Source organism: Lynx canadensis, chromosome D4 (assembly GCF_007474595.2).
Source record: "Lynx canadensis isolate LIC74 chromosome D4, mLynCan4.pri.v2, whole genome shotgun sequence".
Taxonomy (NCBI): domain Eukaryota; kingdom Metazoa; phylum Chordata; class Mammalia; order Carnivora; family Felidae; genus Lynx; species Lynx canadensis.
Window position 1 is genome coordinate 52,376,454 of NC_044315.2, and position 24,987 is coordinate 52,401,440.

Genomic DNA, 24,987 nt, shown 5'->3' on the forward strand with positions numbered 1-24,987 from the left:
AAAGAAAATTAAAAAAAAAAACAAATTTCCCATATATTTTCCCATATATTTTCATCTCAAAATTATTCTCTGAGAAGTCCTAATGGGGAATGTGGGATGCATACTATTAGTGGGGTTGAGAACTGTTTAAGGATGCTTTCAAGCCACCTGAAGTAAAGCTAGTTTCACTCTAAGAGCTAAACAAGAGCAATTTTGTAAAGGGGGATCATTGTATTTGCTATTTTTGTGCCTATAATGCAAAACGTTTCAATTTTGAGGTTTTGCACACACATTAATATTAATGTGTGTTATTAATATTAATAACACACACACACACACACACACACAGGCTAGACCTTTGTTGAAACTGTTAAATCTTTTCCATGTGGAATATAATTTAAAAAAGACTCAGTTCAACAATTTAAGAATGCCATTGCTGATCAATAGTCTTCATCTCCCATTCATTACAATTTAGCTTTTCCAAAAGGGGTGAACTTGGTCATACATTAATTTTCAAATTCTATTAATTTTGCATGCTTTTCTATAATTGGAGAACAAGCTAAAATGGAACCATTATTACTATTTCATTAAAGCGCTTTGTTAAAGACCATGAATTCACTCAAAAGGAAGGTTAAACTTGCAAATGGAAGAACAACTCAAATTAGTGTCAGTGACATTTCAAGACTCTAAATATAGCAACTGTAATTCTCTTGGTCTTCTGTGATACTATACTGCCCTGGCCTTCTTGGCACTTGTCTCTTTAGAATTTTGGCCTCAATATTTGAACATATTTTCAGGAGCTGAAGTTGCTACTCTATTTCCTTGGAAAGAACAACCCCTCTAACATGTTTGGTGATGCACTAATTAATCTAGCAATCTTCATTTATCAATCATGATCTTTATACTAACTCCCATCCTACTTTTCCAAACTTGTCCAGCATTTCATTTTTGCTTCCTTGCTCATCTCATCAATAAAATATGCCGAAAAATTAAACTTTATTAAAATCTAATTGACTTTGTGATAATTATGTATAAGAGGTTATAATCTAGTTATTCATAATGTTTCCCCTTGGATTGATATGCTCCTTGACCTAATATTTATGTTAAGTCTTGAATTCTTTCAACACTTTTGAATGTATTCTCTATGTTATGAGACTTAGTGATAAATGCTGTGAAGTCAAAAGTGAAAATAATACTGTCTAGCCTTTTATTATAGGATGCTATAAACAAGCTTCTGAGTAAACTGTCGTAAAATTTATTGAATTGAATTCATGAATGCTCAAGTGGTTAGGGGACTTTTCTAAGCAACAACAAAGAAAAAGCAGAACAAAATAACCATGTTAAAATGGTCATGTGAGGCATAAACAAAGAGAAAACTTGGATTGTCATGGGTAGAAATATTAATGTCAAAGCAAGAATTTAAAACCTAAGCTTTGTGCCAGGTGTAAGGACGAGAAGTTTGCAAATCCTGAAATTTAGCCAAATATTGAAAGAGGGTAAATAGTGCCCTCTAGTCCCTAATGGAGAGCAAAGCTAAATCATCTCTAGGATCCACAGTTTTGACTTTTGAAGATTTCAACATGGTAGATTTAACAGAATAACACAATGAACAACAACAAAAGACTGAAAATAATAGAGGCTTTTTTTTAATTTCTATTTTCTATTTAAATCCAAGTTAGTTAACATATATTGTAATAATAGTTTCAGGAGTCGAATTTAGTGATTCATCACTTACATATAATACCCAGTGCCCAACTCAACAAGTGCCATCCGTAATGCCAATCAACCATTTAGCTGATCCATCCCCCCAACACCCCTCCAGCAACACTCAGTTCTCTGTATGTAAGTGTCTCTTATGGTTTGCCTCCCTCTCTGTTTTTATCTTATTTTTACCTTCCCTTCCCTTCCCCTATGTTCATCTGTTTTGTTTCCTAAATTCCACATATGCGTGAAATTTATATTTGTCTCTCTGAGAAAGCATAATCACTTAGCGTAATATACTCAAATTCCATCCACATTGTTGCAAATGGCAAGATTTCATTCTTTTTGATCATCAAGTAATATTCTCTTTCATATATGAATACTACATCTTCTTTATCCATTCAGCAATCACTGGTTTTGGGAAAACATGCAGAAGAATGAAACTGGGCCACTTTCTTATACCAAATATAAAAATAAATTCAAAATGGATGAAATACCTAAATGTCAGACAGGAAACCATCAAAATCCTATAGGAGAAAACACATAACAACCTCTTTGACCTTGGCTCTAGTAGCTTCTTACTAGATGTGTCTCTGGAGGTAAGGGAAACAAAAGCAAAAAATGAACATTGGGACCTCATGAATAAGGATTTTTTTTTAAAAATAGAACTTTTTAGAAATAGATTAAAAAACAGGAGTTGAAATTAAAAACTAAATGTGTATGTTCTGGGTCAGAATAGAAAGTTGTAAAAGAATGTTGCTCTTGTCCTAACAAGAGAAACAAGGCAAATCAATGACATACTGAGTTATTATTTTCTACTAATCATAGAGAACATAGAGAAGTAAAAGTAAAATAAATGAATTAAACTTAAGAGAATGGAAACAGAAAGGATCCATGGGTACTTTGATCCATGACTGGAAAAGTAGGTAATGTATTTGCAATAGCTTAAGATAAGGACAATCAGCCTACTTTTCAAAAAGCTTTTATTTGCTATTTGTTAACTGACATGGTAGACTAGAGTCAGAGAATCTCTACATACTGAGCAAAATAGTAGTACCTTTAAAACACTTGTCCACCAGTGTCCATGGAACTCTAGAGGTTGTACCAAAAAAACAGAGTCTGAGTAGAAAAAAAAGAATAGAAACTCATCAAGGATTCTAGGTTTTCCAATAAGGAAGTGACAAGAAGAGGAGCGTCTTCCTTTCTGGAGATAAATCTAACCCATGTCAGTTCCTGTTGGACTTTCATAAAAATGAGACACAAAATAAAAAAAAAAAAACATGGAAAAGAAAAAAAATGTGAAACATGTTTGATAAAGTAAACAATCAATAGAAGTAGACAGAAAGATATTCCAGATGTTGGAATTTTCAGTCATAGACCTTAAAATACCTCTGATAAAATGTTAAGGGATCTGGTGGGATACATAAGCAATGTGAATGCAAAGAGAGAACATTCCAGGAAGTATTTAAACCAACAAAAATGCCCTAAAGAGAATGCTTGATACAATAACACAGTAGTAAAAATGATGAGATCGGTAGAAGACTAAATACAGGTCAATAGCAAATGATCATCTTGAAGCACAAAGAGAAAAAGTTAGTTTATAAAAGAAAGCATCAACAGTCTTCTGGAGAATACAAGGTAGTTTCACATACTCATAATTCAACTCTCAGGAGAACAGAGAAAATAGAACACATGAAATATGAGAGAAGATAATGGCAGACAGATTTCCAAAATAGATGAAAAGCATCAACCAATAGATCACTAAACACAAGAGAAGTTATATAAAAAAACCCTATATATAGATATAATGGAATAGATAAAAATCATAACAAATTTCAGAACTTAAGGGCATCTAGAGAAAACACCTTATTCACAAAAATTATATGAATGCTAATATTACATCTGAAACCATAAAAACTGGGAGAAAAAAATCTAAAAGAAAAAGCTGGTTGTCTTGGTTCTCATTCATTTGGACTACACATCTTAGGACTTCTTAGCCTCCATAATCATATGAGCCACCTCCTTATTCTATAGGTAGGTGGAGAGAATGATAGATATCTTGACTAGGAACAGAGTGTTGAGGGTGAACTACCTGAATTGGATCTAGGATTTCTGGAATTAGATCTCTAATTTCACTGGATTTAAAGATGTTAATGACTGTCCTTCTGGCAGTGACTAGAGAACTGATAGTCCACAGTGTAATATGGCAATAGAGATATGTGACATATCTACTTTGGATATTCCTAATTAACCACTTAAGAGAATCCAGGAGCTAGGTTACTCTGTATATAATACTTGGAAACATTTTTGAAAAACTAACAAATACAGTGAGGTTGGCTGGTTGCTCCTAATATTACCAGCCAAAGTGGTGCAAGAAAAAGATGAGCTCAAGGATTCATACTGCCAAACCAGGAATGACATAAATGACCTCAGAGCTTCTGTGTGTGCCCTGAAGGATGGCCTTGTTTTCTGTAGACCCAGAATTGATATGGGTAAAAATAAAATACAGAATCTCATTGGATGACCAGATGAATTACAATTCAAGTGAAATTTTCAGCCTTATGGTGTGTCTGCTGTTAAAGTGAGAGCATCTTTGGGAAAGAATGAAGCCCTGTAAGTTGGAATGGGAACATGAGGGAAAATCCTGGAGAGACTAGGGATATTGAAGACCTAAGTTCTCATGAGTCTTATCTGCCAGTAGAAGAGACCTCTCTTCCCCTAATACAAGCAGACCACATTCCCAAGGGTAGTGGTTTCTCCACCTCAGTGGTAGCATCCCAATCTCAAGGGATTCACTTCATTGCCTGAGAACACTGTAATGGTTCCTCAGACACAGTTACCATGAAAGACAATGCTTACTGTCTACAATTCCCACCTATACCACTCTTCCTTGCTTTTAGAACTGTAAGTTCAAGTAATAACAGAATCTTAAATGTGAGGTATAAAGTGTAACCCGTGAGGAGGTATGTTACAGTCCAAAAGTACTGCTGCAGTTTTCTAACTTATACAGACAGAAATTCAAGGAACATATGTGGAAATAGATACTAATGGCTTGAGATAATGGTGGAAGGAACATATATTTGGGTTAGGTTGAATTTATTAATGAGGCCTCAGAGAGTCTGCATTTACTGTTGCATCTTGGGAAATTAGGGCTCAAACAATTGGGTTGTTTGGCTGAAACAAGGACCAAAGGTGGCCCACAGTGAGCTAATTAGACAGATCAGATCTGCCCTGGCTTAATGTTGAGAATAGAATTCATAGGCTTTAGAGATTGAATGGCAGAGTAAATTAACCACAAAGGAGAATATCCAGAAGACAAATTTTAACTGCCACTATGAGAAATAAATTTGAGAATTGAACCCTAGCATCCTTGGAAAACATTGTGATAAATCTTTTCTGTAGGCCACATCTTACAGTGGGAGCCATGGTCACTCCATTTGGAAACTTAAATACAGTGAGAATAATTGGGTTGCAAGCTGGCAGGGGCCAAGTGGCTGCACTAAACCACCAAGGAAAAGATGAGTGTAGCTACCATAATAGGTGGAAGATGGTGCAGCCAAAGCAGAAATCAGAATAGTCTGATTTGCACAGAACTAAAATGTTGGCTAGTCGATCATGGTGTTCCTGGAAGTGAAATGAATACAAAGTGTCTTAATACCTGCAGATTTGATTTCTCATGAGAGCCCTCTTTCAGTCAGGTGTAAAATGTGTGCTATTCTCATAAGAAAAGACCATTTTTAGATCGTAAAAACAATGGTTATTTAAGTTACTAAAATTTGGGTAGAAAATTTTGAGGAAATATTAAAAAGCCTACAAATAAGTGTTTGATCTTCAAATTTGTCGCCAAATATATGTAAAACACAAGTCCATTTTAAAAAGACCTAAAGATGACTAGACTGAAAATTGAAACAGTATATACAGTCTCTTTAGCTTTACATGAGCTATATAATGTAATAGATGCCGTGTATATATGTATTTAATGCTTCTGAGGAAATTATGCACCAAAGAACTTCCAACTCACAAAGAATTTTACAGTCATTTTATAGCCTAAAAAATTGAATTTGTGTTGGAATTATATTTTAATGCTTCTGTTAAGTATTTTAAGCTAGATATAAGAGAATTAGTTTTATCTTGACAGATGGTGCTTCTGCTGTATTAGGTCAAAAATATAAATAATTGTTGGGATGGTAAAAGAAGGGACTGATGCTTTCCTTATTGCTCTGTTCCACTGCATTATGCATATTGAAAATATTTGTGCTTAGTTTCTGAGGCAGAATCTTAAAATTGTCATGGATACAGTTGTGAAAATTGTTCAGCCCATATGACAGATGCTATGAATCATTAACAGTTTATGGAACTTGCAGAAGAAATAGAAGACAATGAATTCAGTAATCTTGTATTCTTTGCCAATTGACTCTCGTTCAACATTGAAGAATTTTTTAAAGAAGATTTACTGTACTGTTAATTCTACTTGCAGATTTTCTTGAAACCAAGGAGTGTCTGCCAAATATTTAATAATAAAAGACAAAAAATGGCAGCGTGTTTTCTTTTCTCACAGATATCACACTGCATATGAATGAGCTCAATTTGAAATTCAAGGAAAGGAAAACTTATTTGTTATCTAAATAGACAGATATAAAATGTATACTGAAATTGAAATTTTTCAAAATAAGAATGTTACAATTTTACGTATTTTTCTAACATGAATCAACATGGAGATGATTTTAGTTGAAACTGTTATACACATGTGTACTTATACTGTGAAATCTACAAAAGCTGAAAAATTGGGGGTCATGATAAATTCGGTTTCATAGTTTTTTATTGAGGTATAACACCTAACATCATATTAGTTTCAGGTTTAAAAAGTAATGATTCAGTATTTATATATATTGTGAAATGATCACCCCAATAAGTCTAGCTGACCTCTGACACTATGCATAGTTAATTTTTTCCCTTGTTATGAGATCTTTTAGTATCTACTCTCTTAGGAACTTTCAATTATACAATACAGTATTATTAACTATAGTCATTATGCTGTCCTTTAAGGGCTTATTTATTTCATAATTTTCTACCTTTAGATCCCCTTTATCCATTTCACCCAACCCCTACCTCTAGCAACCGCCAATCTATTCTCTGTATCTCTGAGCATAATTTATTGTTTTTTTTGTTTGTTTTAGTTTCCACATATAAGTGACATCACACATAGTTTTGTCTTTCCTTGTCGTTGACTTATTGAATTTAACACAATGCTTTCAGGGTCTATCCATGTTGTTGCAAATGGCAAGATTCCTTTTTTTTTTTTTTTTTAATGTGTCAATAATACCTTATTGTGCATATGTACCAGATTTTCTTTATTCATTTATCCATCAGTGGACACTTAGGTTGTTTCCATATCTTGGCTATTGTAAATAATGCTGCAGTGAACATGGGGGTGCATATATAATTTTGAACTAGTATTTCCATTTTCCTCAGATAAATAACCAGAAGTGAAATTACTGGGACGTATGGTAATTTTATTTTTAATTTTTTTTTGAGGAAGCGTCATCTTTTTTCTATAGTGGCTATGCCAATTTACATTTCTACCAACAGTGGGTGGGTGTTCCATTTTCTCCACATCTACACAAATACTCGTTGTTTCTTGTCTTTTTCGATCATAGCCCTTCTAACAGTTGTGAAGTGATAACTCACTGTTTTTATTTGCATTTCCCTGATGATTAATAATGTTGAGCATCTTTTCATGTACTTCTTGGCCATGTCTTTTTGGAAAAATACGTATTAAGATTCTCTGCCCATATTTTAATCACTTGTTTGGTTTGTTTATGTTTTGTTATTAAGGTGTATGGGTTCTTTATATATTTTGAATACTAACCCTTTATCAGATATTATGATTTACAAATATTTTCTTTCATTCAGTATGTTGCCTTTTTTGTTTTGCTGATCGCCTTCTCTGCTGTGAAGACATTTATACACACATACACAATACTCCTTTGAAATTAATGTTTACCATGTAGACATAAGACTTAGTAAATTCATTTAACGTACAAAAAATAAATTTTCAGATAAAGTTTTATCTCTATGGATGTGAGTATTAAAGGAAATTATTTCTGTATTTAGTTATTGGAAAATCTTGTCTGTAGAAAAACTTGGTTCTTAATCTACATTTTCAATTGTAAATTTTATGAAATAGAAATATAAACCATATATTTCCGATTACATTTTAGCATTTAACAAGAAACATTGTAAGCATAAAATTGACACATGATTTCAACAACTTAAAATGAAAAAATGTGAAAATCTTAATAATTTTATGTATATTAAAATGATTAAGAGGATATTTAACTGATTTGCAAAGATATCTCATATAAGTGAATTACATAAAATATATTAAAAATAAATCCACCTCTTTCTTACATTGTTTTTACTGCAAATACCACAAAATTTTAAATTATCTGTCAGGAAACACTGTGTTTCTATTACATATCATTTCATTGGAGCAACTACTAAAAAAAAAAAATCACAGTTTGAGTAAATGAGATTATAGTAGACAGAAAATCAGGTCATGAAAATATTTAGGTAATATAAGAGAATCCAGAGAAAGAAGCAAAAAGAGACTAGTAGAGGCTAATAAACTTTATTAACTGAGGATCTTCAAAAGCTTGACATATGGCTGATTTCTGTTTCTGGCACATAAAGAAAAGTAGAGAGGCTTGATTTATCCTTCCAAGTGGGGATAAAAAGAAATAAAATGAAAAGGATAAAATATGTAACCAACAGTTCAGAGAACACTGGACATCAGAGAGTGAAGGACAATGGTCTTGAGAGATGGGAAACAATTTGAGCCATACTGCCCTCTCAGCTTAGTGTCTACTGATAGGTTCCATGGCATGACAGAGGGATGTGGAACACAAGAGATTACATATGTTGGAGAGATGGATATTGGAGTCGAGAGAAACCACAGCAGCAAGAGATTACATATAAAGTAACAAAGGGCAGAGAACTACAGAGAGCAAGAAATCCACATATCCACTTGGAGTTTCTCTTTAGTAGTAGGCAGAGTACTGATCAAAATGTGTCTTTGGAAGGAAGAGTCACATCTTAGAGAAGAACCAGCCACAAGAATAGGCAAATACAGTACTAGGAAGTCACAAAAGACTGAGTACACAGCTGGAGCTCATTGGTCAAACTGGAATACCTCATTGCTTATTGAAACATTGGGTGGCATACCCCCATGGTCTTGCATCAGCTGTGTGTGGATGATAATTAGTCCTAGTCTAAACAAGATTCTGGCCAGAGCTGACCAACCATAAAATAAAGCCAAAAAGATCAAACATTTCAAAGTAATTTACCTGCATTCCAGAACGAAGCTGAAGAATATTTATAGGAACATAAAAATAACTAGAACCCAAGAATGTAAAATTAACAAGAAGTGGCATCTAATAAAAAAAAGTACCAGGCATACAAAGAAGCAGGAATTCATGACCAATAATTTTCAGGATAACAAATCCGTAACTAAAAAAGAAATAATAACTATGAGATAAGGATGATGAATAGTTATTATAACTATATTTTGGATGTTAAAAATCCAGAGTCCTACAAATATTTAAAGAGGGATGTTGAAATTCTAGAGGTAAAGACTACAGTATCTGAAATTCAAAATACACTAGATGAGATTAATGATAGTTTAGATATTACAAAAGGTTCTTTTACTTGAAGGCATAACAATAAAAAACAATTCAAAATTCAAAGTGAAACAGAGATAGCACTTAGAGATACAAACTTAAAAATGACAACAGATTTTTTATCAGAAGCAATGCAAGCAATAATACAATGGAGGAATGTCTTAAAGTACTTGAATAAAAGATAATTCTGTACCCAGTGAAAATATTTCCACTCTTTTGTAAAATTCAGATTTATTTCAGACATCCAAAAGGTGAAAGCATTTATTGCCAGAAAACCTACATTGCCAAAATGTTAAAGGAAATCCTTTAGGCAGAAGAAAAATGAACCCAGGAAGAAATATCAATCTGTAAAGATGGAATAACTGAAGAGTTATTGGCAATTATATTGGTAAACATGCAAGCATTCTACTTAGGTTAATTTTTAAAAGATAATTGAGTTTTTCAACAAAATATGTAGTGTACTATTAATAACACATAAAATGTTTGACAACAGAGGACAAAGGTCAGGTGGAAAGAAACGTAAGTGTGGTATTTTAAGGTTGTTACAGTCTATGTGAAGTGGTGTAATTTTTATTGAATGCAGACTTTAATAAGCTGAAGTTATATATTATAAACAAAACAAAAACTACATACACCAAAAGAGACAATAATTATTGGTTGTACTCCTTCAGTAGATCTAGGTGTATTCAAATTGTTTATTTCTTGCATGTATTATGGTAGCTGTGTCTTGTAAGGAATTGTTCTTTTTCTCTAGCTTAGCAAATTTGGGGGCATAGAGCTCTTCTTTTTATTTTTTTTTTAAGTTTATTCTGAGAGAGCACATGAGTTGGGGAGGGACTTTGAGGGTGGGGAGAGAATCTCAAGCAGGCTCCACACTGTGAGTGCATAGCCTGATAGCATACGTAGGTATGCTACTTAAAATGATGAAATGAAAGCTGATTGAATTCAAAGAAGAAATAAACTCATAGTCTGAGAGTTCAGGATTTGTTTTTCAATAATTAATAGACTAAGTACAGAAATTCATTAAAATATAGAAAACTTGAAGTACTAGATCAATCAACTTTACCTAATTGATATTTGTGGAATACTCTATCAAAAAATAGAATACACATTCATTTCAAATGCACTTGGACGTTCTATTTATCAAAATAGACCATACTTGGAACCTCAAAATACTGCTAAAAATAGAGATGCTGGAATGCCAAAAGTTAAATACTATCCTAAGTACATCTGAGGTAACTATGTTTTTTTTTTCAAGCAAAAGAAGACAAACTCATTATTAGGTTAAATACAAATGAAATGTTTAATTCACAGGAAAATATTAAAGAATTTTAAGTGTATTCAATACAATATCCTCAAAATAAATAATGCGAAATTTGAGAGAATTATAAAGCAAAAGAAAAGATGTATTTCCGTGGTGTATGATGGAATAATGCCATTAACATGTAATCAACAATTGAATAATACACGTCCTTCTCAAGCAATAAGAAAAATTTACAAAAACTACAATAAGGTTTAATAATGATTTAATTTTAACAGCTGTAGTGAGTTATAGTTTCTATACAATAAATTCAGTCAATTTAAGGATATAATGCAAAAGGTTTTAGTAAATTTACAGTTGTGCAACCATCATTATAACCTAATTTTAGAATATTTCTTTTCCTCCAATAAAGAAAACTGAGGCTTGCTTGCAGTTACTGCTTCCCATTGTCAACCCCTGGTACATACTAATATATTTTCTGTGTCTATAAATTTGTCTTTTCTTGATTAATTAGATACATTAATCATACAATATGTGGTCTTTTCTGTCTGCATTCTTTCACTTAGTGCCATGATTTTGAGATCCTGTATGGTTACAGGTATGAGTTTGTTCCTGTTTAATGCTGAATAGTAGTCCATAGCATGAATATGCCACCTTTTATTGGACTATTCACCAATTGAAGGACATTGATTTTCTCTCCACTACTCCCTCCCCCACCTTTTGCTTATGATAAAGAATGCTGCTATGAACATCTATGTACAGGTATCTATATGGCAATACATTTCCATTAATTTTGGGTTGATATCTAGGAATGGAATTCTTGATCAGATAGTAAATTTATATTTAACTTTCTAAGAAACTTCCAAACAATTTTTCAAAAATATCGCCACAATTTTACATGCCAAACATCAAAGTTAGAGGCTTCTAGTTTCTCTATATTCTCACCAATGCTAGTTCCGTCTTTGGGCTTATAGTTGTTCTACTGGGGAAGAGGTAGTATTTTAGAGCAGATTTAATTTTCAATGAGTAATGAAGGTGAGTATCTTTACATGTACCTATTAGCCATTCAAATATTTTGTTTGGTTAAATGTCCATTTATTGGATGGATGAAAGTCTTCTATCAGATATATGATTGCAACTATATTCTTGAATTCTGTACTCTACCTATTTGCCTTCTTAATGGTATCATTAAATGAAAAAAATATTTGATGAACTTCAAAATATCAAATTTTCTTTTATTCCTTATGATTTTGGTAACACATGTAGAAGTCTTTACCTAACTCAAGAACATGAAAACTTGCTCCTGTTTTTTAATGCGAATTGTATAGACTCAGCTCTTAAACTTGATTGTGTTGTGGTTCCCTAAGACTAAAAGTAGGTAGGATGATTTGCTAGGTAGACTTAAAAGACTCAGCATAAGGTGCAGCTAAAATTTATCACAGTAAAAGGAAATGAAGCAATACATGTGAAAAAAAAAAGGTGAATTGGGTGAAGTTCAGAAAAATATGTTTCCAAGGGTACTTTCACAGTGGACTCACAGGAAGTGCTGAAGTTTTCCAGTATCTAATTGTCACAACATATGTAGGATGTTGCCTGTTAAAGAAGCTCATTAGACTAATCGGCCATGTTTTTTTAAAATTTATTTTTGGGAGGGCACCTTTTGGGATGAGCACTGGGTGTTGTATGGAAACCAATTTGTCAATAAATTTCATAAAAAAAAAAAAACAAAAAAAAAACAAAAAAAACAAAAAAAAAAAACAAAAAAAAAATAAAATTCCTGACACAGTTGCAAAAAAAAAAAAAAAAAAATTTATTTTTGGGGGGGTTAGTCATGTAGGCATACTTTGCATAGCATGTACCCAAACTCCAGACTTAGAAGGAATGCTAGTGTTCAGCATAAACCTTATTGTTTGCCCAAAACATTTAGGCACATCAATCCACTCTTATTATTTATAGAATGGTGGGAACAGTCCTAAAATTAATTTTCAGATACCAGTTAAGGGTCCATCTTGCACGTATCCCTGTTTCTTTTTTCTTTTTTTTCTTTATTTTCTTTCGATTTCCAATCTCCTTAACCCGTTTTGCTCCCCCCCCCACTTCCCTCTGATAAAAACAATATAATTCTCCATATTTATGCATCTGTTTGTTTTTTGTTCATTTATTTTTTATTTCGCATATGAGTGAAATCATATGGTATTTGTCTTTTTCCAACTGACTTATTTTGTTTAGCATAATACCCTCTAGATTCATCCATGTTGTCACAAATGGCAAGATCTCATTCTTTTTTATGGCTAAGTAATATTCTTTGGTATATATCCCACATCTTCTTTATTTGTTCATTTATTGAGAGACATTCCATATCTTAGCTACTATAATAATGCTGCAGTAAACATAAGGATATCTGTATCTTTCTAAATTAGTTTCATTTTCTTTGGGTAAATAGTGGTAGTGGACCATACAGTATTACTTTTTTTTTTTAGTTTTTTGAGGAAACTTTATATGGTTTTCTCCAGTGGCTGCACCAGTGTGCATTCCCACCAATAGTACATTAGGGTCATTTTTCTCCACATCCTCACCATCACTTGTTATTTCTTGTCTTTTTAAATAATGATGATTGTAACAGGTGTAAGGTGATAACTCATTGTGGTTTTGATTTGCATTTCCCTGATGATTAGTGATGTTGAGCATCTTTTCATGTTTCATTAGCCATCTGTATATCTTTAGGAAAATGCCTATTAAGGTCCTCTGCCCATTTTTTAATCATGATGATGATGATGATGATGATTGATATTAAGGTGTATAAGCTCTTTAAATGGTTTGGATACTAACCTTTTATTGAACATATCATTTGCAAATATTTTCTTCCATTCACTACCTTGCCTTTTTGCTTTGCTGATGGTTTCCTTCACTGTGCAAAAATTTTATTTTGATGTAATCCCAATAATTTATTTTTTGCTTTTGTTTCTCTTGCCTGAGGAAACATACCCATAAATAGGTTGCTAAGGTTGATGTCCAAAAAATCACTGCCTATTTTTTTCTTTAAAGAGTTCTATGTTTTTATGCCTCACTTTTAGGTCTTCAATCCATTTTGAACTTATTTTTATACACGTTTGTAAGAAAGCAGTCCAGCTTGATTCTCTTACATATAGCTATCCAATTTTCCCAATACTATTTATTGTAGGTACAGCCTTTTGCTCATTGTATATTATTGCCTCCTTTGCTGTAGGTTAACTGTATGGGTTTATTTTTGGGTTCTTTATCCTGTTGCCTTGAGTCAAGTGTATGTTTTCTTCCCAGCACCAAACTATTTTGACTATTACTGGTTTGTAGTACAGCTTGAAATCTGGGAGTGTAATACCTCCAGCTTTGTTCTTCTTTTCAAGATTGCTTTGGTTGTTTGGAGTCTTTTGTGGTTCTATACAAATTTTAGTATTTTTTCTAGTTCTGTGAAAAATACTGTTAGTATTTGATAGAAATTACACTAAATCTGTAGATTGCTTTGGGTAGTACAGACCTTTTAACAATATTAATTCTGCCAATCTGTGAGCATGCTATGTCTTTCTATTTGTGTTGTTTTCAATTTCTTTCATCAATGTTTTGTAGTTTTCAGAGTATATGTTCTTACCTTCTAGGTTAAGTTTATTCAGAAGTATTCTACAATCTTTGGTGCAGGTATAAATGGGATTGTTTTCTTAATTTCTATTTTTGGTAGTTATTAGTGCATAGAAATGCAACAGCTTTCTGTATATTACTTTTGAATATCCTACAACTTTACAAAATTCACTTATTCTGATAAGATTTATTTTGTGGAATCTTTAAGTTTTCCATATATAGTATCATGCCATCTGCAAATAGTGACAGTTTTACTTCTTACCTTGCAGATGTCTTTGGTGTCAGTCTTGATCGTGTTGGGGTTCCCTAAGACTAAAAGTAGTTGGATGATTTGCTAGGTAGACTTACAGGACTCAGCATAAGGTACAGCTAAAATTTATCACAGTAAAAGGACATGAAGCAAAATGTGTGAAGGAAAAAGATGCATTGGGTGAAGCTCAGAAAAAAATCATGTTTCCAAGGGTACTTATATACCTTTTTCTTGTCTGATTTCTGCGGCTCAGACTTCCAGTACTCACTTGAATAAGATCTTGTTCCTGACCTTAGGGGAAAAGCTTCCAGATTTCCACTATCATATATGATGTTAGCTGTGGGTTTCTTGTATGTGATTTTTATTAAGTTGAGGTATATTTCCTGTAAGCCCACTTTGTTGAGAGTTGCTCTCATGAACAGATGTTGAATTTTGTCAAATACGTTTTTTACATCTATTGAAATGATCGTATAGTTTTTATGGGATGTATCACAATTTTGGGGGGGATGTATCACATTAATTGATTTATGGATATTAAATCATCCTTGCATCCCTGGAATAAATCTCATTTGATGATGGTGAATGATTCTATGTGTTGTTGAATTCAATTTGCTAATGTTTCATTGACAATATTTGCATCTGTGTTTATCAGAGATAGTTGCTGTAGTTTTTTGTTTTTTGTTTTTTGTTTTTTAACAGTGTCTTTGTCTGGTTTTGGTATCAGGGTAATGCTGGCCCTGTAGAATGATTCTAGAAGGTTTCCTTCCTCTTATTTATTTATTAATTTTTTTGGAAATAGTTTGAGAAGAATTAGTATTACCTCTTCTTTAAATGTTTGGTAGAATTCACCTGTGAATCCATCTGGTCCTGGACTTTTGTTTGTTGAGAGTTTTTTGATTACTGATTCAGCTTTGCAAGCATGTCTTTCTAAGGATAGTAGTCTCAGGCCTGTGATGTTAACTCTTTTCTGCACAATAATCCATTTTTAATGATTTTTTTGTGCATGGTATGAGGTAAAGTGCTAAATTAATCTTTTTGTATACAGAGAGGTAATTAGAGAAACATTTGTTGAATTGCCCTTCTCAGTTGAATTGCTTTGGTACCTAGACAGAATAAAGTAACCATAAATTTAAACATTCATTCTGTATTTCAATTCTGTACTATAGATATATATGTTTATACTTAGGCAAGTACCACACTTGATTACTACATTGTAGTAAGTTTTGAAACTCAGTAGTGTAATTAATTAATCCAACTTTATTCTTTATCAAGATTGTGTTAGCTATTTGGGGTCCTTTGAAATTTCATATGAATTTTGGTTCAGCTTGTTGTTTTTTCAATATGTCATTTGGGATTTTTATAGGGATTATATTAAATCAATAGATTAATTTATACAGAGTAGATAACTCACCCCACATGCATCTTCCAATCATGTGTACATTTCACTCTTTAGTATTTGATAGTATCTCAGCAGTGATTTGTAGATTTTGATGTTTAACTCTTGCTCTTCTGTTAAATTTATTCTTACATACTCTATTCTTTTAATGTTGGTTAAAATAATTTTAATTGTGTTTTGTTCACTGCTAGCATATAGACATACATTTTTTTTATTTTATTTTTTTAACACATATTTATTTTTGAGACAGAGAGAGAGCATGAACGGGGGAGGGTCAGAGAGAGAGGGAGACACAGAATCTGAAACAGGCCCCAGGCTCTGAGCAGTCAGCACAGAGCCCTACGCGGGGCTCGAACCCACGGACAGTGAGATCGTGACCTGAGCCGAAGTCGGACGCTTAACCGACTGAACCACCCAGGCGCCCCTAGACATACATTTTAAAAAAGCTGTTATTGTTTTATGAAATATCGTTTGCTTTGTTAACTCTGTAAAATTTTCTATATACAAAATCACATTGTGAATACAGAGGGTTTTTTAATTTCTTCCTTACAAATGAAATGTCTTTTGCGATGCCTGGGTGGCTCAGTCGGTTAAGCGTCCGACTTTGGCTCAGGACATGATCTTGTAGTTTGTGAGTTGGAGTTCTGCGTCTGGCTCTGTTGTTACAGCTCAGAGCCTGGAGCCTGCTTCCGATTCTGTGTCTCCTCTCTCTGCCTCTCCCCCACTTGTGCTCTGTCTCTCTCTATCAAAAATAAATAAATGTAAAGAAAATTACAAATGAAATGTCTTTTCGTTTTCTTTTTTTGTTACATTGCTAGAACTTCCAGCATTAGGTTCAAAAGAAGTGGTGCTAGCAGTCATTCTTGTTTTGTTCCTGACCTCCTAAGTGATAAGAAACTATCTAGTATCCACGCTGTACTTCAGCTGCAGTCTCAAACCCAAATAGTTGTAAAACAAAAAAATATTTTTTATCACTTGTTTGATGGCCAAGTTTAACTGTAAACTGATGTGTGACTATTTCTAGTCTTATCCCACTCAATGTGAATAGTCCTATATTTCACTATAGGAATATAAATTTTTTAAAATGAAAGGTACTGTACCAGTATTGCTATAGAATTTCAGGTATTGTAGGATATATGCAATAGTAGGTTCTCAATAAATATTTATTGATCGTTTAAAAAAATGAGTCAGGCATAATACCATAAATGAAAACTTTTTTCTATAATTCAGGTGATTTTAGTTCTAATTTTGCTTATGCCATTTATTACTTGTGTGACCTAGAAGTATTCGTTTATAGTATTTGGGAGTAGTTTTTGTCTCTTAAGTAAAGACATTAACCTTGGGTAGTTTGAAGATTCCTTCTAGCTCTTAATTTTATTTTTCAATATTAAATTTAGCAGACCATTAGTTTCCATACACAAAAAAATAAATGTAAATGCACACAGAGATTTTTAGTTATGATTGCAAACAATTTTCTACTTCTTGACTTTGGGTCAGAGGAGCAAACTAGTTATTATTAGAGAAAATATGGAAACCCATTAGCACCCAATTACTTTATCAAAGGGCATGTTCTATTAAAATCCCACACAAGAATTTCTTTCTTCTTAAAACATTCATAGTTCATACAAGGTTGCCAATCAGGCTCAATATCTGATTAAATACCATAACTAGGTTAAAGTATTAAAGTAGTATTAAAGTAAAGTAAATGGGTAAGGAGATCTAAAGAAAGCCAATTAAATTATCATCCATATTGTTGGAAGACTGAGGTAGGCTACCATATTGTTGGATAACTGAGGTAGGCTACTTACACTTTCTCTTTCTGCTTATAAGACTTATTCTGTGGAGACAACCACCTTAATTTTCTTCTCATTTTTTTTTTCTACAAGTTTACATGCTGTCTTTGGCATATCAGAAGTACCTAATTTTTGGCAAAAGCTGAGTAGTCTAATAAAAATAATAATAAAACTACAGTTGAAAATATTATTTGTATGCTACACAAAATAGTTAATGTGTTTGCTTCATTTTTTATAAAGTAAAATTATAAAATAGGTACCACTATTACCCATTTTACAGATGAGGAAGGAATTTAATGGGATATATCATTCACCCAGGATCAGTCATTTGGTATATAGAGCCATGATTTTATAGACTGTATGAAACTCAGTCTGAAATCCAAATCTATGGTCTTAGCCATTAAATTTTACAGCCTGTGCTCTGTACAAATACCTAATGAAGCATCCACAGTTGTGGAGTAAACAGTTTGTTTCTTTGCTCACAATACTTTATCTTAACACACATGCTAATTCTATATATTTTTGGTAGTTTAAAAACTAGTTACTCTTTAACTTCATCCAGTACTAAAAATGACATTTATTATAGATTTTTTTAAAATTCAGTGGATCAAATATTTAAATATTTATAAAATTTACTTTAAACATTTTGACAAGCCAAAAGTCAGATCACACTGGGAAATGTAACCCTTGCAGTAGTAAATAATGTATGTTTATTATCCTCTTCTGTGTTTCTCACAGGTGGTGTCACATTATATGTCAAGTTAAAGTACAACTGCCTTTTTATTTTTAATTTTACATATATATATGTGTGTGTGTGTACATCTTCCTTTTTGTTATCTTTTATTTTTTTCCTTCTCATTCATAATACCTAGAATACATAGAAGATGATGTTTAGAATAAAAATTCCACATTCAGCATCATAAAAGCAAAACATTCATTAAATACATCAGTAATATGCTCTCTAAGCATCGCTGTATTTTGGGTTTCAATGGAAGTGTTTTGGATGCTATCTGTAAGCATTAAGTGATTTGATTAAAATTCTGGTAAACATCCTGAATTCTATAAAGTATATGCAGGTGGATGCTGATATATTTATTAATATAAGTGATTCATTCTAAGAAGGAAAAACAATGTATATTTAACAGATTTACATTTTTTTTCCATTAATGAAATCTTATCTAACATATAATGAGACCTATGCTAGCTTTTATATACATATTAAATATTACATTATGTATTCCCAGAAGAATAGCTGTGTGTCTCTGAAATAGTGTGTTTATGATACTATCTAATTTTGTTCTTTAGCCCTTTTATTATATTTCATACAAACTTTCCTCACTTCCCAGCATCTAAAAAGCATTAACTTACTGACAGTTTCCCCTTAATGGAAGGGTGCTACTTAACTCTTTTTTTTAATGTATTTAATTGTCTCCGTTCCAACCCCCACCCCCAGCAAGCAAGAAAATTCTTCCATCAACACTGCATTTACCCCAAACACAGTTCTAATCTCACTAGCCTTTAGAGCCAAAGTTCTCAGTTGAGTGGTATACTACCACTACCTGCATTTCTGCCCTAAACTCCACATATACTTCAAAACCATTTCAATTAGATTTCCAATCACTGCTTTCTTTCAAAAGTAGATCAACATTGACTCCCTATTGATTAATCTAAATGGCATGACTCTGCTCTTAGGCCATATTTGAAGCCTAATTAGTTGTCAATATTTTGACTACTCTCTCTTTCATTAAATCACTATACCTCCTTGAAATCGATCTTAAGCTACAAGTTTTCCTATTACTGTGAGTCCATCTGCTAAAATTATCTGCCATTTATTCTCCTCTAACATTTAAATGATGTTCTTTGGACTCCATACTCTTGGCGATTTTGTACTTTCATGTCTTCAGTTACCATTTGTGATTCCCTAAACCCTATCTGTAGTCTAGAACTGCCACTGCAGCTACATTCTGTAAGTCCCACTGATTCCTTATCACCTCTATTTACAGATTTCATGAAAGTTTCAACCTTAAAATTTCAAACTCAAGCTAATTTTCCCTTTTCCCTGCAAAGATGTTTTTGACCCATGAACTGTGCCATTATTCATGTTTTTGAAGATAAAATCTGGGCATCATATTCATGTGTCTTTCTTCTATATCCTACAAATCTGACTTGTGAATATATAGTAACTCTGTCCCTTCTCTTATATTGTGGTAGAAGATACATAATATAAAATTAACCACTTTAACCATTAAAAATATACAATTCAGTGGCATTAAGGACATCTATAATGTTGTACACCTATTGCTATTTCATTTCAGAATTTTTTTTTTATCACCCCAACCAGGAAATTGTGCCATTAAACACAATAGATGAAATACCCCCTCCTCTCAGTCCCTGGCCACTTCTCATCTGTTCTGTACCTCTTGGATTTGTCTTTTCTGGATGTTTCATATAAATGGAATCATATAATATGTGGTCTTTTGTATCTGGCTTCTTTTAAATGTTTGTTTAATTTTGAGACAGAGAGAACATGAGCAGGGGAGGGGCAGAGAGAGAGAGAGAGAGAGAGAGAGAGAGAGAGAATATGAATGAATGAATCTCAAGCAGGCTCCACACTGTCAGCAAGGAGCCTAACACAGGGCTTCATGTCATGAACCACCTGGGAATATGATCTGAGCTGAAACCAAGAGTCAGACTCTTAACTGATTGAGCCACCCAGGTGTCCCATATATCTACCTGGCTTCTTTTACTTCATGTTATGTTTTCAGGGTTCATTGATATAATAGCATGTATCCTTCATTACTTTTTATGGAAGAAGAGTAATCCATTTTATGGATATACTACATTTGTTTTCTGTTTATCAGTTTGTTTTCTATTGATAGCTTGGGTTCTCACATTTCACGTATTGTGAATAGTCCTACAGTAAACATTTGTGTACACATTTTGAACATCTGTTTTCTGTTCTTTTTGATGTATACCTTGCAGTTAAATTGAAAATTCTATATTTTAACTTTTTGAGAAACCACCACATTATTTTCAATAACAACCACTCCATTTTCCATTTATACCAGCAGAGTATCAGGTTCTGATTTCTCCACACCCTGTCCAAACGTGCTATTTCTTGGTTTGTGATTGTGGCCATCCCAGTGACTGTGAAGTGGTATGTCATAAGGTTTTTATTTGCATTTCCCTAATGACATTGATTATCTTTTTATGTGCTTATTACTATCCGTATATCATCTTTGGAGAAGTGTCTGTTGAGATCCTTTGCTTATTTTGAATTGGGTTGTTTTCTCTTTTTTTGAGTTGTAAGAATTCTTTATTTTTTTGGATATTAGACTTTTATGAGATAAGTGTTCTGAAAATATGTTCTCCCACTCCCATGAGAAGTATTTTAACTCATTTAATGTTGCCATATAAAATTTTAATTTTGATGAAGTCCAGTTTATCTCTTTCTTACTTTGTGGCTCATGTTTTTGGTGTCAGATCTAGTATACCATGGCTGAATACAAGAATGAGAAATGCCCACATTTGTTTTAAGAGTTTTATAGGTTTAGCACTCATAAATAGACCTTTTATATATTTTGAGTTAGTTTTAATAGTGTGACATGAGTGTCCAAGTTTATTCTTTTGTATATGGATATCATTTGAGCCTTATTTGTTGAAGATGATATTCTTTCTCCATTGAGTAACCTTGATACCTTTATCAAAAATCAGAAGACCACAGGGGAGTCTGGGTGGCTCAGTCTGTTAAGTATCCAACTCTAGATTTCTGCTCAGGTTGTGATCTTATGGTTTGTGTGTTTGAGCCCCACATCAGGCTCTGTGCTGAAAGCTCAGAGCCTGGAGCCTGCTTCAGATTTTGTGTCTCCTTCTTCTTTGTGTCCATCCCCCACTTGTGCTGGCTTGCTAGCTCTCTCTCTCTCTTTCTCTCTCTCTCAAAAATAAACATTAAAATATTTTTTTAGTTAAAAAAAAAAAACAGTAGTGAGAAGGGACATCGTTTACCTGAGCTAAGTTAGAAAGCTTTGAGTTTCTCAAGTATGTTAGCTGCAGGGCTTTTTATGTAGGTGCTTTTTTGTTTTTGTTTTTTTTTTAATTAAATTGACAAAGTTTCCCTCTATTCCTGGATTTCTGAGAATTTTAACATGAATGGGACGTGGATTTTATCAAATGATTTTTGCACATATATTAGCATGTATTTTTTATTCCTTTTTAGCCTACTGATGTAATGGATTGCCTTAACTGATTTTCAAATATTGGACCCAGAATTGCCTACTAGGGTTAGACCCCACTTGATCATAGCGTATAATTCATTTTACAAATTGTTGAATTTGATTTGCTAACGTTTTGTTGAAGATTTTTCCATCTATGGGCTATAGTTTTCTTGTAATGTCTTTATTCCTGATATTAGACTAATGCTTCTTTCATAGATTTGGTTAGGAAGTATTCCCCGTTTCCATCCTCTGAAAGATAACAGAGATTCAGTACAATTTCTTCCTTAAATGTTTGGTAGAATTTGCCATTAAATTCATGTGGTTCTGGTACTTAGTTGTAGAAAGCTATCAGTTGTTGGTTCATTTTCTCTAATAGATATGATTCTATTGAGTGTATTCTGTGATTTTTGAAAATTGTGTCTCTAAGGAATTGGTCCATTTCATCCAGGTAATCAAAGTTGTGGACATAGAGTGTTTCATAGTATCCCTTTATCATTTTTAAAATTTCAATGGCATCTATAGTACTGTGCCCTCTTTCATTTCTGATTTTAGTAATTCATGTTCTCTAGCTTTTTTCTTACTTAGCCTGGCTGGGCGTATTTGGCCAATATTTGGTTTCATTGATTTTTCTTTATTGATCTTGTACTTTGAATTTCCTTGATTTTTTGTGTTAATTTTTATTCTTCTGCTTACTTTGAGTTTAATTTCCTTTTCTTTTTATAATTTATTCTGGTAGAAATGTATATTGTTTATTTAGTCTTTCTTATTTTTGGATATAGGAATTCATTGCTATAAATTAACCTCTAGGCACTGCTTTTGCTATGCACAAACTTTTATAAATTGTGTTTTAAACTTAGTTCAAAATATTTCACATTTGTCTTGATTTCTTCTTTGACCCACCTGTTATCTATGAATGACATTTATACATTTTAGTATTTTCCAGTTACTTTTCTTGTACAGATTTCTAATTTAATTCCGTAGTGGTCTGAGAGCATACATTGTATGATTTCTATTTTAAATTTATGAAGGTAATGTTTTGTGGTCCCATAAGATGGTTGGTATGATTTCAATTTTGAATTTGTTAAGGCTTGTGGGCTGACATATTGTCTGCCCTAGAAAATATTCCATGTGCGCTTAAGAATGTGTATTGTGTCGTTAGATAGAATGTTCTGTATACGTCTAATGGGTTTTCTCAAATTTCTACATCCAAGAAAAAAAACTAAGAATTTTCTTTGCCAGATGATTCTCTCTGGAGACATTGCTTTCAGGTTTTGGCCAGGTCATTTACAAGTTTGCTTCAGCCTTCTCACTTCCTGCTTTTGCTGAAACTAAATTTCATCCAAAATTGAAGGGTTAATGATCTTTCAGGTCTTGTCTGAGCATGTGTTCTACCCTTTTTACTTGTGTTGGCTTTCCAAATGACTTTACATATCCAGGAGTTTTTCAGAGCTCTTAATCCACAAAATATCTTACTCCCTAGATTTTTCTCCAAGGCTTTCAGCAAGTCTATTGTTTGTCACAAAGTTTACCTTTTGCCCCAGGAGGCAGAGGCTCATTCATAGGCTTCAATCGTTTTAAGGAATTTCCTCCCTAAAGTTGATTCTTCACCCTGAAAGTACTCCCAGTTGGACACAACAAAGGTAAGCCCTTGTGTCAGTCCTTCAGGGATCCCCCATGGCAGATCAAAACAGAGAAACACAATTTGGTTTGGCAGAAGGTTTGCTGTGCTTTCTCTAGAACCAAGAACCCTCACAAGATATTCAGGCCAATGTCTTTAAGACTGCCACTGCACCAGGATGGGTGTGTGACAAGGGTAAATTAAAACTTTGTAAAGCTCTCCAGTTGAGTTTCAGTGGTTTCTCTCCATTACATTACTACCATCACTTTAAACTAAGCCACTCTTACCTCTTCCCTGAAGACAAATTCTCTTGACAGATCATCTCATATGAACATTTGGCTCTAGCCACTGCATTTTCTATCAGAGGAGTCTGAAAACTACTAACTTGATTATTTAATTTTTATGCTTAGAACACTTTAGAGTTTTACATAAGATCTTATGCTAACAACCAAAATCCATCTAATAGATTAGAAGACTCTATGTTGGGGTTTTTGTCTCAACTCATTAAATCTCTTAGGGTCTCTACATTCCAAGAGCACTGAACTTCTTTTACTTTCTTGAATCGGTCTTTTTCCACCATACTTTCTCCCTCTCTGAGTAGTTTCCTTATTTTCTTCTTTTTTTTTTCTTCCCTTGCCTCTTTTACCTCAGAGTTCTCACACATGTTACATCTCTCTGCTATTCATTTCCTCATTATTGAACTAGTTATTTTCTTAGCTTCAGGCCAAGCTGTTTACTTTTTTAGGGATGACTACTATTACACTCTATAACCTTTATATACAGAACATGGTCATTGGATTGCCAGCATCTGCCTTACTGGTAAGCTTGATATAAATGCAAATTATTGAACAGCAACCTAAACCTGCTGAATCACAAATTCTAGGGGTGTGGGACATGGGGCTGAAGCCCTCAAATCTGTGCTTTAACAAGCTCTCTAGGTGACTAGTATATATGATCAGATTTTACAATCTGCTCTAGTCTAGTTATATAACTTTCACAACTTGTTGCATTCTCTCTTTTTAAACAATTATCATTTTTTTTCTTCAAGTTCTGTCTATCCCATTAATTTCCAAGTACCACAAGAGCAGTTACTATGAGTGTTTTTTATTGTAACATAAATAAACATATATTTATTGAAAGAATAAAGACATTGATTAATTTACTGGATACTTGATTTTAGAACCCTGTATTGAAAAGAATGGATTGCCTGCTGAGGATTTCTGAGGTTTCTCTGAGTCTAGATCATTATTTCTCACATTGTTAGTGTGCATAGAAACTACATGGAGAATCTTGTGAAAACACAAATTCTAATTAAAGACTTTTCATTGGGAGATTTGAAAGTCTGCATTTGAACAAGAATCCTTGTGATAACTACTGCTATTTCTTAGAATACAATATAAATAGTAAGGATAGCATATTCCTTGAATTTTTGGAATATCTAGACTTTGTCTTGAAGCAGCAAATAAATTTTCACTTTTGGTGAC